This window comes from Danio aesculapii, chromosome 19, assembly GCF_903798145.1.
Source record: "Danio aesculapii chromosome 19, fDanAes4.1, whole genome shotgun sequence".
Lineage (NCBI taxonomy): Eukaryota > Metazoa > Chordata > Actinopteri > Cypriniformes > Danionidae > Danio > Danio aesculapii.
In genome coordinates, this window is record NC_079453.1 from 50,086,122 (window position 1) to 50,099,020 (window position 12,899).

The 12,899-nt window shown below is 37.1% G+C and overlaps 1 protein-coding gene and 1 long non-coding RNA gene across 2 annotated transcripts in view; both read right to left on the reverse strand.

Moving 5' to 3' along the window:
- Window positions 1-12,899, reverse strand: part of sdc2 (syndecan 2) — an 89,373-nt gene that overhangs the window by 28,825 nt on the left and 47,649 nt on the right. The window lies entirely within an intron of this gene.
- LOC130246524 (uncharacterized) lies at window positions 114-1,061 on the reverse strand. The gene is made up of 3 exons (XR_008839448.1): window positions 875-1,061; window positions 324-416; window positions 114-226 (listed from the first exon to the last, which is right to left on the reverse strand). It is a non-coding gene; the product is annotated as an uncharacterized LOC130246524 (long non-coding RNA).

Below are 12,899 nucleotides of genomic sequence, written 5' to 3' on the forward strand. Positions count from 1 at the left end.
CCATGTTTATACAAGGAATAGTGCATTCATCAGTGTAATGCTTGAGCTATATATTTTTTTGTAAGCATGCAAAAATATAAAATGCAGTTTTCGGAAGATCATAAATATCTGAAACAGTTTGAGACACTTACATTGCACTCCTGGATGAGCTCTTCCTCTTATTCATACAGATAGACCAGCAACAGAGGACGACATCTCTCGTTTCATCCCTGATTTAATGTGAGGTCTGATGCAAAAAAGTGTAGAAATTAGTAATAATAATAATAATAATAATAATAATAATAATAATAATAATAATACACAAATAACATTATTAAAAATACCTGATGTATGGCACCCATTCTCTTTATCAAAATCTGCCTCAATAAACTGCTCCTCTTTAGTGGGAAAACACTGCGAAAGTTTTCTTCATTAAACTGAAAAATGAAGCAAACAAATATTAGTATTTATGTACAGTATTATATATAAACAGTTCATTACATTACATCAGCAATGCTGTAAAAGGAACCTTATGAAATGGAAAAGCACTAGCTGTACATAAACCCCATTGAATAGCTAGCTAACTTAGCTTAGCTTAGCTTAGCTTAGATTTACCACTTAACAAGCTCACTGTTGTTCATCTGCTTAACTGTTGCCTGATCATTGCTGTTAAATATTACAATGCAAATAATTTGTTCATCTTCATTATATAATTCAGAATGAACATTGAAGCAAATCAATTTCAAATAGGAATGGGTGGTTAAAACTACCCGTGTATCCCTATATACATCATATGGCAAAAACTAAGCTCCTGAACAAGTTTGAACAGCATGTGTCTTTCCTGAAAGAGCTTAGGTTATTTAAGACAATAAAATGATAAACTGTTAATGCTTACCTCTTAACATGCTCGCTGTTGATCTGCTCCTTCAAAATGTCGTCTGATCACTGCCGTTGTTGAGATTCAAATGCAAACATCTCAATCAAATCCACATAATTGAGTGAATTTTCTTAAAATAAACGTGAAGCCATCTTTCCTCAATTTTATTAGCTTAACTGGTTTCTCAAATTAAGCTTAGTAATTGCACTAGTTTGCTTAAAAAATAAGTAAAATTTAAATCTTAGTTATATTAGCGAAATCTTCTTAATATTTTATAATAAATCCAGAATATCAATTTTTTAAAGAAAATATGCTCATTATTTTTAATGACCTCATTAATTTTTTTAATGAAAATTACAAGCCTCAAGATTCATTTTTTACAGTGTATTATGTACTGTCATCATAGTTATTAGAAATGGGTTATTAAAACTATTATTTGGAAAATGTATGAAAAATAACTAAAATTTCACATAAAAGTTAATAATTTTGTACTTTTGTTTTTTATTTCACACAAAATCCAACAAAACTAAACAGCATCACTGTTAAACTAAACATCAGAAGTTCAATATCCATCTACACACAAACAAACCAATGCAAATCTAGATTTTAAGGGTTTTAAAACATCTCCAAAGTTCTGCTCTTACCAAAATCTATGCAGTTTTAAATAGGTTGTCTGCATTTCTTCCAGGTCAAAATGGACATTAGCGTCCGATGAAGATTAAAATTCCCAAATGCGTTAAATGCAGACACAAATATAGCAGTGATTTTAAACAGGTCATAGGTAAAAGCTTTCATCTGCCAGCTTAAATATGGCATCTTGGCCACGATGTCTGCTGTAACCTGGCCTTCAACCTCATAAAGAGCTGGACGGAGAGGCCAGAGAGATGCCTGAAACTGACCAGGGCCATAAATACATGATCCTGCAGCAGAGCGAATATCTGAAGGCATTCTGACAATATCTGACAGCATTCTGACACCGTATGAAAAACACAGCATAACATTATGATAATCATGCATGCAATGTCAGATTCTCTGATATGGAGATAATTTACCATTTGCAATATATCGGTAATCTTGATTATTCTTGATCACAATAAATCAATAAAACCTATAGTTAGACTTTGAACAAGTTAAGTATAGTAGTACAAGTGTGATTGTTGTGTATTTGAGGCTGTTTACAAAAACCAATTTACTGAATTTCTCTCTAAATTCACCTTATTGCACTAGTTGAGTGTTTAAAATAGCTACTTTTTGTGACAAGGCACTGTTTAATATTACAGAATGACAAAGAACTCATGCTATTTTAAGACCAGATCGATTAGCATTGCACTATTGACGTACTTTAATGCTTATAAAACACATAAGATGGCTTGAAGAACACAAATAATCCAGATATTGCCACAAGCATCTGTTCATTCTCTTCATGTTTGAATTGATTTATACGTTTCTATCATCAGCGATGGCTGACCGAATAGCTGAAAAAAATGATTCAAAAAAGATTCCTTGGATTTACTCAATTTTTTTACGTTAAGTGGTTGTAAACAATTTATTTGGGCTGAATTTAAACAAACAAATTAAGTTAAGTGTACACTGAAAAAAAGTGTTGCATGCAAAACTGTTGCAAACTATTTAATTGGGTTGAATTTAAACAAACAAATTAAATTGAGTAATGATCAACTTAATTTGTTTGTTTAAATTCAGCCCAAATAAATTGTTTACAACCACTTAACATAAAAAAATTGAGTAAATCCAAGGAATCCTCTTTGAATCATTTTTATCAGTGTAGCTGACGTCATCTTCAGTGGTGTATATGTGGAGATTATGTGCAATGGCGCTGTCTAGTGTCCAGTATGTATGACAGAAGTAGCATTTACTGTAAACGTATGTTCGAGGTCTCATAATCTGCTCACTGATACTTTTCTAAGGACACGGGACTTTTTTTTGTCTCTCAGTGGATGCATATAAATTACCATCAAAATGATCAATATTGCAATAAATACCAGAAAATATTGTTATTAGGCATGGGATGATAACCGTTTTCAAGGTATACCGCGGTTTGAAGAAGTCAGGGTTTTAAAACCGTCAACCTTTTTTGCAATACAGTTCCTCAGGTATGTGTAAGATTTTTATTTACATTTTTGTTTGTTTTTTTTGGAAAAAAAGATATCCAAAGATGCCATTTTCTACGCACCGTGATGCCATATCTCAGTGCATCACATTGACGATGCTTTCCATAATTAGCCATCTTCTGATGGCTACTTCCAGCAGCATAATGCACCATGTCATAAAGCGCCAACCATCTCAGACTGGTGTCTTGAACATGACAATGAGTTCACTGTACTCAAATGGCCTCCACAGTCACCAGAGCTCAATCCAATAGAGCACCTTTGGGATGTGGTGGAACGGGAGATTGGCATCATGGATGTGCAGCCGACAAATCTGCAGCAACTGTGTGATGCTATCATGTCAATATGGAGCAAAATCTCTGAGGAATATTTCCAGTAGCTTGTTGAATCTCCGCCATGAAGGATTAAGGCAGTTCTGAAGGGGGCCCAACCTGGTGTACCTAATAAAGTGGCCGGTGAGTGTACTTGTAAACATACTGAAAGGTATGCGTCAAGAAAAGTGTGCAAAGCTAGCCACATCCTATTTAAAATGACCCAAAAACAAAAGTACAACCAAACAAATTAATTTCTAAACATACTGAAAGTTACGCGTGTCCAAAACTATTTAATAAGAAAGAAAAAAACCTTACATTTTCAGCTCAACCAGCAACTTGTGAATGATCTCAGCTATGCAAATAATAAAAGCAGTGTTATTTTTCCCTCTCCTTTTCCTGCAGACACATCATACTGCAGCTATGACTTCCCGTCTCGCTCCCCTGAGAGGATGAATAACAATTTCATGCTTTCCAGGCCAAACAGACACTATACTGTCAATCTGCCCGGCTCTAGATTACTATCTGATCCATAATAAAGCACAATACAACTTCAGGAATGTCAATACACACTGCAAGGTCATGTTTGTTGCATGCAAAACCTCCACATGATATATCCAGTGCAGGTTTCAGAAATCCAAACTTGACGGGAGCCTCCCAATAATTAACTCTTCCAGTGTGTTTGAAAGCATCTGAGATTGCAATCGTGGTGTTTTTTTTGCTCTCGCCTGCGTGTGCCGCCCACCAGTGATTCCTCGACCCAGTTAAACTGCTTTTGATACTGGCTCAGGTTTTTTTTGTGAGCCGTGAAATGCTATATGCTGGGAAATGGGCTTGGCCCTTGCAGTCATGTTTTGAATGGAGATTAGCAGTTAAAGCTGATAAAGTTATGGATCTGCAGCAGCAATGCGGCAGTTCTGTCGCCTCCGGTTACAGAAAAGTGTGAAAATCCTCGCAGGAATTTGATTTCACATTTGATTTGGTAAAACACCTCTCATGCATCTGCTTTTCCTCCTGACATGAGGGTTGAATACAAATCAAGCATCACTGACTGATGGAAAAAGAAAAGATTATTAAATCAGCTCATGCCAATATAGGGCCATATGATTTCTGACATTTGGAATATAAAGCCTATAAAGTCTATAAAAATTGGACTATAAGCCTATAAAACTGTGTATAGTAGAGCCATCTGACCAATCAGAGCAAAGTAGAGCCATCTGACCAATCAAAGCAGAGAAAAGCCATCTGACCAATGAGAATAGAGCCATCTGATAAATAAGAGCATATTAGAGCAATTTGACCAATCAGAGCAGAGAAATCTAACCAATTGGAGCAAAGAAGGTCCATTTGACCAACAAGAGCAGAGTAGAGCCAACTGACCAATCACAGCAAACATATCTGACCAATCTGAGAAAAGGTGGCCCATCTGACCAATAAGAGCAGAGTAAAGTCATCTGACCAATCAGAGGAGAGTAGAGCCATCTGACCAATAAGAGCAGAGTAGAGCCATCTGACCAATCAGAGCAGAGTAGAACCATCTGACCAATAAGAGCAGAGTAGAGCCATCTGACCAATCAGAATATGGCAGAACAGTCTGACCAGAGCAGAGCCATCTGATAAATAAGAGCATAGTAGAGCAATTTGACCAATCAGAGCAAATAAGTCTAACCAATCAGAGCAAAGAAGGTCCACTTGAACAACAAGAGCAGAGTAGAGCCAACTGACCTATCACAGCAAAGATATCCAACCAATCTGAGAAAAGGTGGCCCATCTGACCACTCAAAGCAGAGTAAAGTCATCTGACCAATCAGAGCACAGTAGAGTCACCTGACCAATCAGAGGAGAGTAGAGCCATCTGACCAATTAGAGCAGAGCAGAGCCATCTGACCAATAAGAGCAGAGTAGAGGCATCTGACCAATCAGAATATGGCAGAACGGTCTGACCAGAGCACAGTAGAGCCAGCTGACATATCACAGCAAAGATATCTAACTTATCTGAGAAAAGGTGGCCCATCTGACCAATCAAAGCAGAGTAAAGTCATCTGACCAATCAGAGCAGAGTAGAACCATCTGACCAATCATAGGAGAGCCATTTGACCAATCAGAGCAGAGCCATCTGACCAATCAGAGCAGATTTCTCATCAGAGAAATCTAAACAAATCAGAGCACAGAATGTCCATTTGACCAATGAGAGTAGAATAGAACCATCTGACCATGCAGAGCACAGTAGAGATACCTAAATCAGAGCAAAGAAGGTGCATCTGACCAATCAGAGGAGAGCCATCTGACCAATCAGAGCTGTGCAGAGCCATCTGACCAATCAGAGCAGAGTAAATCCATCTGACCAATTACAGCAGAATAAATCCATCTGATTATTTAGAGCAGAGTATAAAAATCTGACTAGAGTACAGCATTCTGACCAATAGAGCAGTGTGGAGCCATCTGACCAATCAGAACTGAGAAATCTAACCAATCAGGGCAACGAACTTCCATCTGACCAATCAGCATAGAGTATAAAAATCTGACCAGATTACAGCCAGTAACCAATCAGATCAGAGTGAAGCCATCTGATCAATCAGAGACAGGCAGAGCTATTTGACCAATCAGAGCAGAGTAAATCCGTCTAAACCAATCAGAGTAGAGTAAATCAATCAGAGGAGAGTAAATCAATCCAACTAATCAGAGCATGTTAAATCAATCCAACTCAGAGTATCGTAAATCAATCCGACCAATCAGAGCAGACTACTGGAAAGGAGATAAATGTTATAAATAAATCTTTACACAAATGACTTGAGGATGCCTGAAAAATGAGCTGAAATGTGTAAACAGAACAGCGTAACACAAGCGCTTTAAATAAACAAGACAAATCAAACAGGTTTAAAACCTGCGGTCTCACAGAAGACTTGCTGCTGATGAATAGAGTTTATCTGTAGATGTGCTAACACTGAGATCTGATCACATCATTGATTCAGGAACAGGAATTACACCCTGAGCAGGACCCAAATCAGCAGTCTCATTAGGAGCTGCAGAGATTTTATCTTACAGATGAAAGGGAAAAAACACAATCAAGACACCCCGGAGACACTTTGATTCCTTCTTTAAGACAGTGGAGGGAACGGAGACATCTGAAACTCACAGACAAACTGCTACTGTCCTTTATAAGTCTAGTCGAATGACATTTAAGAGAGAGTAAATCTGATGAGTCCCATTTACTGCCCGTTCTGTTCAGTAGATCTCGGTAATGTAATTTACTGCAACTTCAACACAAAACTGCATCAATCAAATATAAACACAACGGCACACTGCAAACATATCTGTTAATCAACCGTTTCTGTATTGTTGTGTGTTTTGGTTTTAATTCACGATTGTGAATTGCATTATGGGTTGTTGATCTCTGCTCTGTTCAGTTTTGATGTTGAAAATTCAACTCTTTAGTTTAACAAAGAGACTTTTATTGACATTTTAGTGGTTTGAAATAATATAGTGAATAAGAAATAATATCTAGAGAGGTGTGTAAAATATCAGGAAATGTGCTGCAGTTTATTACAAGGTGTTTGTAGCGTAATATAAAACACCAACATAGACAAAATAGCACGCAAACTATTACAAATTTTCAAAAGTCCAACCCAGGCTCATTCTGATTACGTACCCATATATACATTTCTGGAGAGCGCCAAATGCATCCCAGGAGCTAGGGGTGGGTGATATGACCTAAAATTAATATCACAGTATTTTTCATCTTTTGAACGGTGACGGTATAATATCATGGTATTACTTTCAATAGCAAAATAATATACATCTCAAGGAAGAACGGACAAAAGAAAGTCTCACTTCTATCACTCTTTAAAAGTTTTGGTTTGGGTCATTGTAAATGCTCAGTCTCGTTATGAGCTGATCTTCATTTCTCTGTGTTGGTGGAATAAAGCAGGCGAGTCAGCCGCACCAATTTATGAGCAGACAGAGCAGGATTCTCGCGATGACCACCGGCGCAATTCCGCTCTTTGTTATGAGCTGTAGTTTCAGTGTAAACTTAGTAAAAGTGAGTTTCTTTGGCGATGATGTCTACAGTATTAGACTTTATATTTAGCGGACATTTGCGCTGAACACGCGGTGAATGCAACGCATCGAGATTCGGGCACCTTCTCCGAAAACACTCGATTGATCTCAGCTGGCGGATCAACATTTACCTCATGTCATGATCGCTGTCATCTGCGCCATTATTATTATTATAACTTTAGGTGAGGTTTGCAAACCTGTGCACTTTTCACTCTTCAGCCGTTTGCATTTCCTGCAGTAACAAAAGCTCCCTGTTATCTGACAGCGGGAAGCGTTGAGTGACTGACAGCTAATAACCAATACAGTAGCAGGGTAGAGCGATTCAGCAAGTTTTTAGAGAATATCAAGTCAGATTGCACTACAACCATTATATTCAGACACACAAATGCTCCCAAATATATTATGAGGGCGCATAGATTACATTTCAGGCGCTCATGCGACCAAAATGGTTGCAATTTCGAGCCCTGTAGTATAAGGACATGTATTCAGACCACAACTGAACGTTTGAAGAAAATTGAATGCCTTATTATTTAGAATTAGCTATTATTGATGTAAATGCAGCCGTTAAAGACACATAATTGATTTATTACGGTATTGACGGTATTAGAAAATCCATGTCGTGGCGCAATGTCACACCGGTGATGACTATGACACCGGAATACCGCCCACCCCTACCAGGAGCTACGTTTTTGTTTTTTTTGCAGTTTTTGTTTTTGCATATCCGCCCGAGGCCGCTGTGTAAAATATGTGCAAGTCTCTTAGCAATAAAGGCTAAAAGAGGATATATGTAACTCATGCAATAAAGAGCCTAGTTTATATAGATGTATATATGTCTTAGGCTGCATTTACACTGCAGATCTTGATGATCAATTCCGATTTTATGACTGTATCCGATTTCTTTGCGGACCTGCTTACATCCTCTTTTAAATGCGACTCGTATCCGATTGTCTGCACTTACACAGCACACGGCACAGTGACCAAAAAAACAAAAAAAAACAAAAAAGAGCGTGCGCTGACTAACAGCTGATAATTAAAGAGTGCTCTTTTCTGTGTGTAATCTGTCCGCAGCTTTTGACAAGCTGTTTTACTATATTTTATGACAGAACGGTTCTCATTTGTCCATCTTTTTTTTTGATATATAGGCTTTTTTAAACCTTTACACATCTTAACGCAATGTCCATGGTGTGATTTACGCATGTGATGTAGACAACAGTTTTATATTAGTTTATATTGGTTGCGTGGCGGACATTGCGCTCTCTTTTTCTCTCGTTAACATGTTTAAATACCTGTGCTATATGACAATACAAAAGCTGTGTATGAGATTTAAGGTTTGCGACTCTGCAGTAGACTATTCTGATTGAAAGCGGCAGAGTTGACGTCATTCGCTATGGGTTTTAATAACGCGCGAGTCGCATTGACAGGTAAAAATCTGATCAACCTGCTTACACTGCAGACACGAGGGCACAGATCTGATTCATATCGGATAAATTTCCACATATGAACAAGGCCTGAATCTGATTTGAGTAAATCGGAATCCACGTGATTTGTTCCTGCTTACACGTACATGGGCCATATCCGATCTGTACCACATGGGAGAAAAACATCGGAATTGAGTCACTTGAACAGTGCAGTGTAAATGCAGCCTTAGGGAACTAGTGACTGAATTGTGAGTTCCCTTTAAAGAGTATGCATGTAAAAGGAGCTACATATGACGGACATATTCTGGACAATTTTTTTTATTTTTCTTTGATTGAACCAATAGTTTCTTTGATTTAATGTGCAACAACTAGTTCGTTGACCTAAAAAACAAATAAAGAAATAAATATAACATTAATTTGTATTAAAATGAAAAGTAATTATGCAATTTGCATGGGTTTTAACATGATGGTGATGGTGTTCCCTAAACTTGTCAATGTAAATGGAGCGGGTTTGCAGGTCACTGGTGTTTGACCCCGATGTGCATGTTTTATACAGCGCTCTTTCACAAACATGAATCTGACAGGAAGTGGACACGCTGATAGGAAGTCTCGCAGGAGCAGGAGAACACGCTGAATGAGGATCAAGGTGGATGTTTGAGGAAACAGATGCTCTGAAAACTCCTCAGAGAAAACAGCAGATGAAGAGAATCGGGATGAACAGAGCTGGACAATATATTGCTTGATTTTAGATTAGATTCAACTTTATTGTCATTATGTACAAGTACAAGGCAACGAAATGCAGTTTCAGTCTAACCAGCAGTAAAATAGCAGCAAGTGCAGGATACAGGTATAAGTTATAAAGTGCAGTTATAGAGAAACTATGGTGATATTTACAGATGGATGTACTATCAACATTATATACAGGTTGTGTTAGCTATGAACAGATTTACAATAAATGAATATATGTACAGGATGCTATTAATAGCAGAAGTGTGCAGATAGATAAACATAATTACAAATGTATATGTACAGTGGGTGTGTACATAATCTGAGCACTGATATCTGCAATTGTCACATCACAGGATTAGATTAATTATTAAATATTAATTCAATTCAAGTTGATTTGTATAGTGCTTCTCACAATAATTATTGCTGTAAACCAGCTTTAGGTGCACATTATTGCACTAGAATCGAATTCGGAAAACTGAAGGTTATTAGTTACCATAAACTTATTAGTTACTGAAAACTTTAACTAATAAACTAGTAACTAATAGCTTTTAATTGTTAGAAAGTTATTATATATGAACACAGTTAACCTGCAGTTATATAGTTTATACACTAGCTGATAAAAGTCTCGCTGCCTATTCAAGTTTTAGGAACAGATAGCTTGACTTCTAGTTGATGATTTGGTATCAGAAGTGTCTTATATGAAAGGTAAAGGCCTCTAGATGAGGCTTATTTGAGCACAATAAAATCTGATCATGTCTTGATGTTGACTGATTTGATTAGGACAGTAAGGTCTGACTCTGCTTAGACTAAAGTCTGCTCACTGAACCTTCAATAATGTCCAGTATAGAATATGTGCTCATGCTGCAGTGGAAACAGAATGAATATTGTGTCTGACTCCATCATGAGCTTGGAGGACTGCATCCATACATCTCTGACATGACTCAAATCACTGATTAATAAAGTCATCTGGAATGGTGAAGAAAGCCTTCTTGCAGGACTCCCAGAGTTCATCAAGACTCTTTGTGTTCATCTTCAACGCCTCCTCCTTCATCTTACCCCAGACATGCTCAATAATGTTCATCTCTGGTGACTGGGCTGGCCAATCCTGGAGCACCTTGACCTTCTTTGCTTTCAGGAACTTTGATGTGAAGGCTGAAGTATGAGAAGGAGCGCTATCCTGCTGGAGAATTTACCCTCTCCTGTGGTTTGTAATGTAATGGGCAGCACAAATGTCTTGATACCTCAGGCTGTTGATGTTGATCATCCACTCTGCAGATCTCTCGCACGCCCCCATACTGAATGTAGACCCCAAACCATGATTTCTCCTTCAGCAAACTTGACTGATTTCCGACAGAATCTTGTCTCTTTGTTGGTTCCAGTAGATCTTCTGCAGTATTAGTGATGATTGTGATGCAGTTCAACAGATGATTCAGCAGAGAAATCCACCTTCTGACACTTTATCAAATGATCAACCAGAAGTCAAGTTATTATGTGTTGCTCTTACATCTGGCATCCACCACAAGACTTTCGTCAGGTAGTGTAGGTGATGTCTACATGTTCAGTGAAGTGTATATGTGTATTAAGTGTATGTGTTTGCTTATAATATTATTTTTCAATTGTTATACAATGATGGCCATCTTATTTTATTTGATAGTTTAATTTCTATCCCTGAATACTGTTAGACTCTCCAGACACCATGAAGCACTGTTTATTTCACTTTTATCTTTGCTCTGTTGCATTTACATACGCTTGTAATTTATTGCAATCTATGCAAATGCAGAGCATAGAAAAACACTTGAAATCTTTCCAAATAAAGCCATTTAATTAAATCTGATGAAATTATATCCATATAGCAATATTTAAAATGGCAGAAGAAAGAGAATATTGAAATGTCAGATTTTTCCAATATCGTGCAGCCCTAGAGCCGGGTGATAAAACTCCAAGCATTCAGATAAACTGAGAAACATGGGCTGTGTCTGAAATCACCCCTTATATCCTCCTTCACTATTCCCTACATTTCTGATCTAGTCTAAATAAAATCAGTCTGTATTTCACCAAACATTTTCAATACTCTTTTAGTTAAAGCACAAATGCATAAAATTCAACAGTGGAGTACCTGCAGAAGGCAAGCACATGTGGCCACATGAATATGTAAGGAAGGATAAACACACACACACACACACACACACACACACTGTGGAGCAGACCTTTGCTCAGGCTGTTTGGTGTTGGCACTGCATTACCAGACGGATGAATGCCGTCTTTCAGGCCAGGACACGTCTGGCAAATCCCCCAGGTTTCTGGAAACACAGGTGGTGTGTTGAGGAAGCATCTCTTCAGCATATGTGTTCAGATCAGTGCAGGAGTGCGGAAATAAACAGGGTCAACAGCAGAGAAGACCTGCTGATCTGAGAAAGACTCAGACCCCATTTACACGAAACTGGAAAGTGTAAACAAATTGGAAAAAACTGACATTGCGATACTTTATTTCTCTGCGATACTGAGTATACTCTCAGCAGATGAAATCAATAGCTCTATATGAAAATCTTTCATTATTTCACATCGATTGGGAAGATTCTAGATTCTAGCATCTGCATGAAATATAACAAACCAAATCACTAGCATTGATAAATACAGTGGAGTGAAGATGCAAATGAAATGCACAGAGTTGTGTGGTTTTCTGGGAGTCGTGCAGTGTTCAGACAAAACAATAATAAAGAAATGTAAAATATCACTGTATAGCATGGGAACCCAAACCTTTCTTATAAAAGGGTGGTGTGCGAAGGTAAATACACTAAACTATTACATTCAAGTTGCAATGGACAATATACTAATTTATTTAATATTTAAAAATATGCATTTTATTAACTAATATTATATATAAAATTAACTAATATATTAAAATATAAAATTAACTAATATATTATTTATTTAAATTTATTATTTATTTTTATTAATTTATTTATTATTTATTTAATTATTTATTTAACTAATATATTATTTATTTAATTATTTATTTAACTAATATATTATTTATTTAATTTCATAATGAGCTTACAGTTAAAAGAAAAACAATGCGATTTATAAATAAATGGAGTTACACTAGTCAAGCCGCACCTGCCTTTGGCTTGATTTGCTCGCCGATGTCTTGTGCAATGTCCTCAATCCAATCAAGTGACAGTATTTATACTTTTAACAATCTCAATCATCTACAACATTTAATTTGAGTGTGCTTTTTATTTGTAGCTCAGCAATAAACCAATCAAACTAAAATTTAGGGTTATGTTAAATTAGAAAGGACGATCTCTGTTAAAGGCATTCACTTCAACCCTCCCCATCATTCTCAAATGAGAGGGTGGGCAAAATCAAAGGTTACCATGGGCCAGCTTTGGCCCGCCGGCCC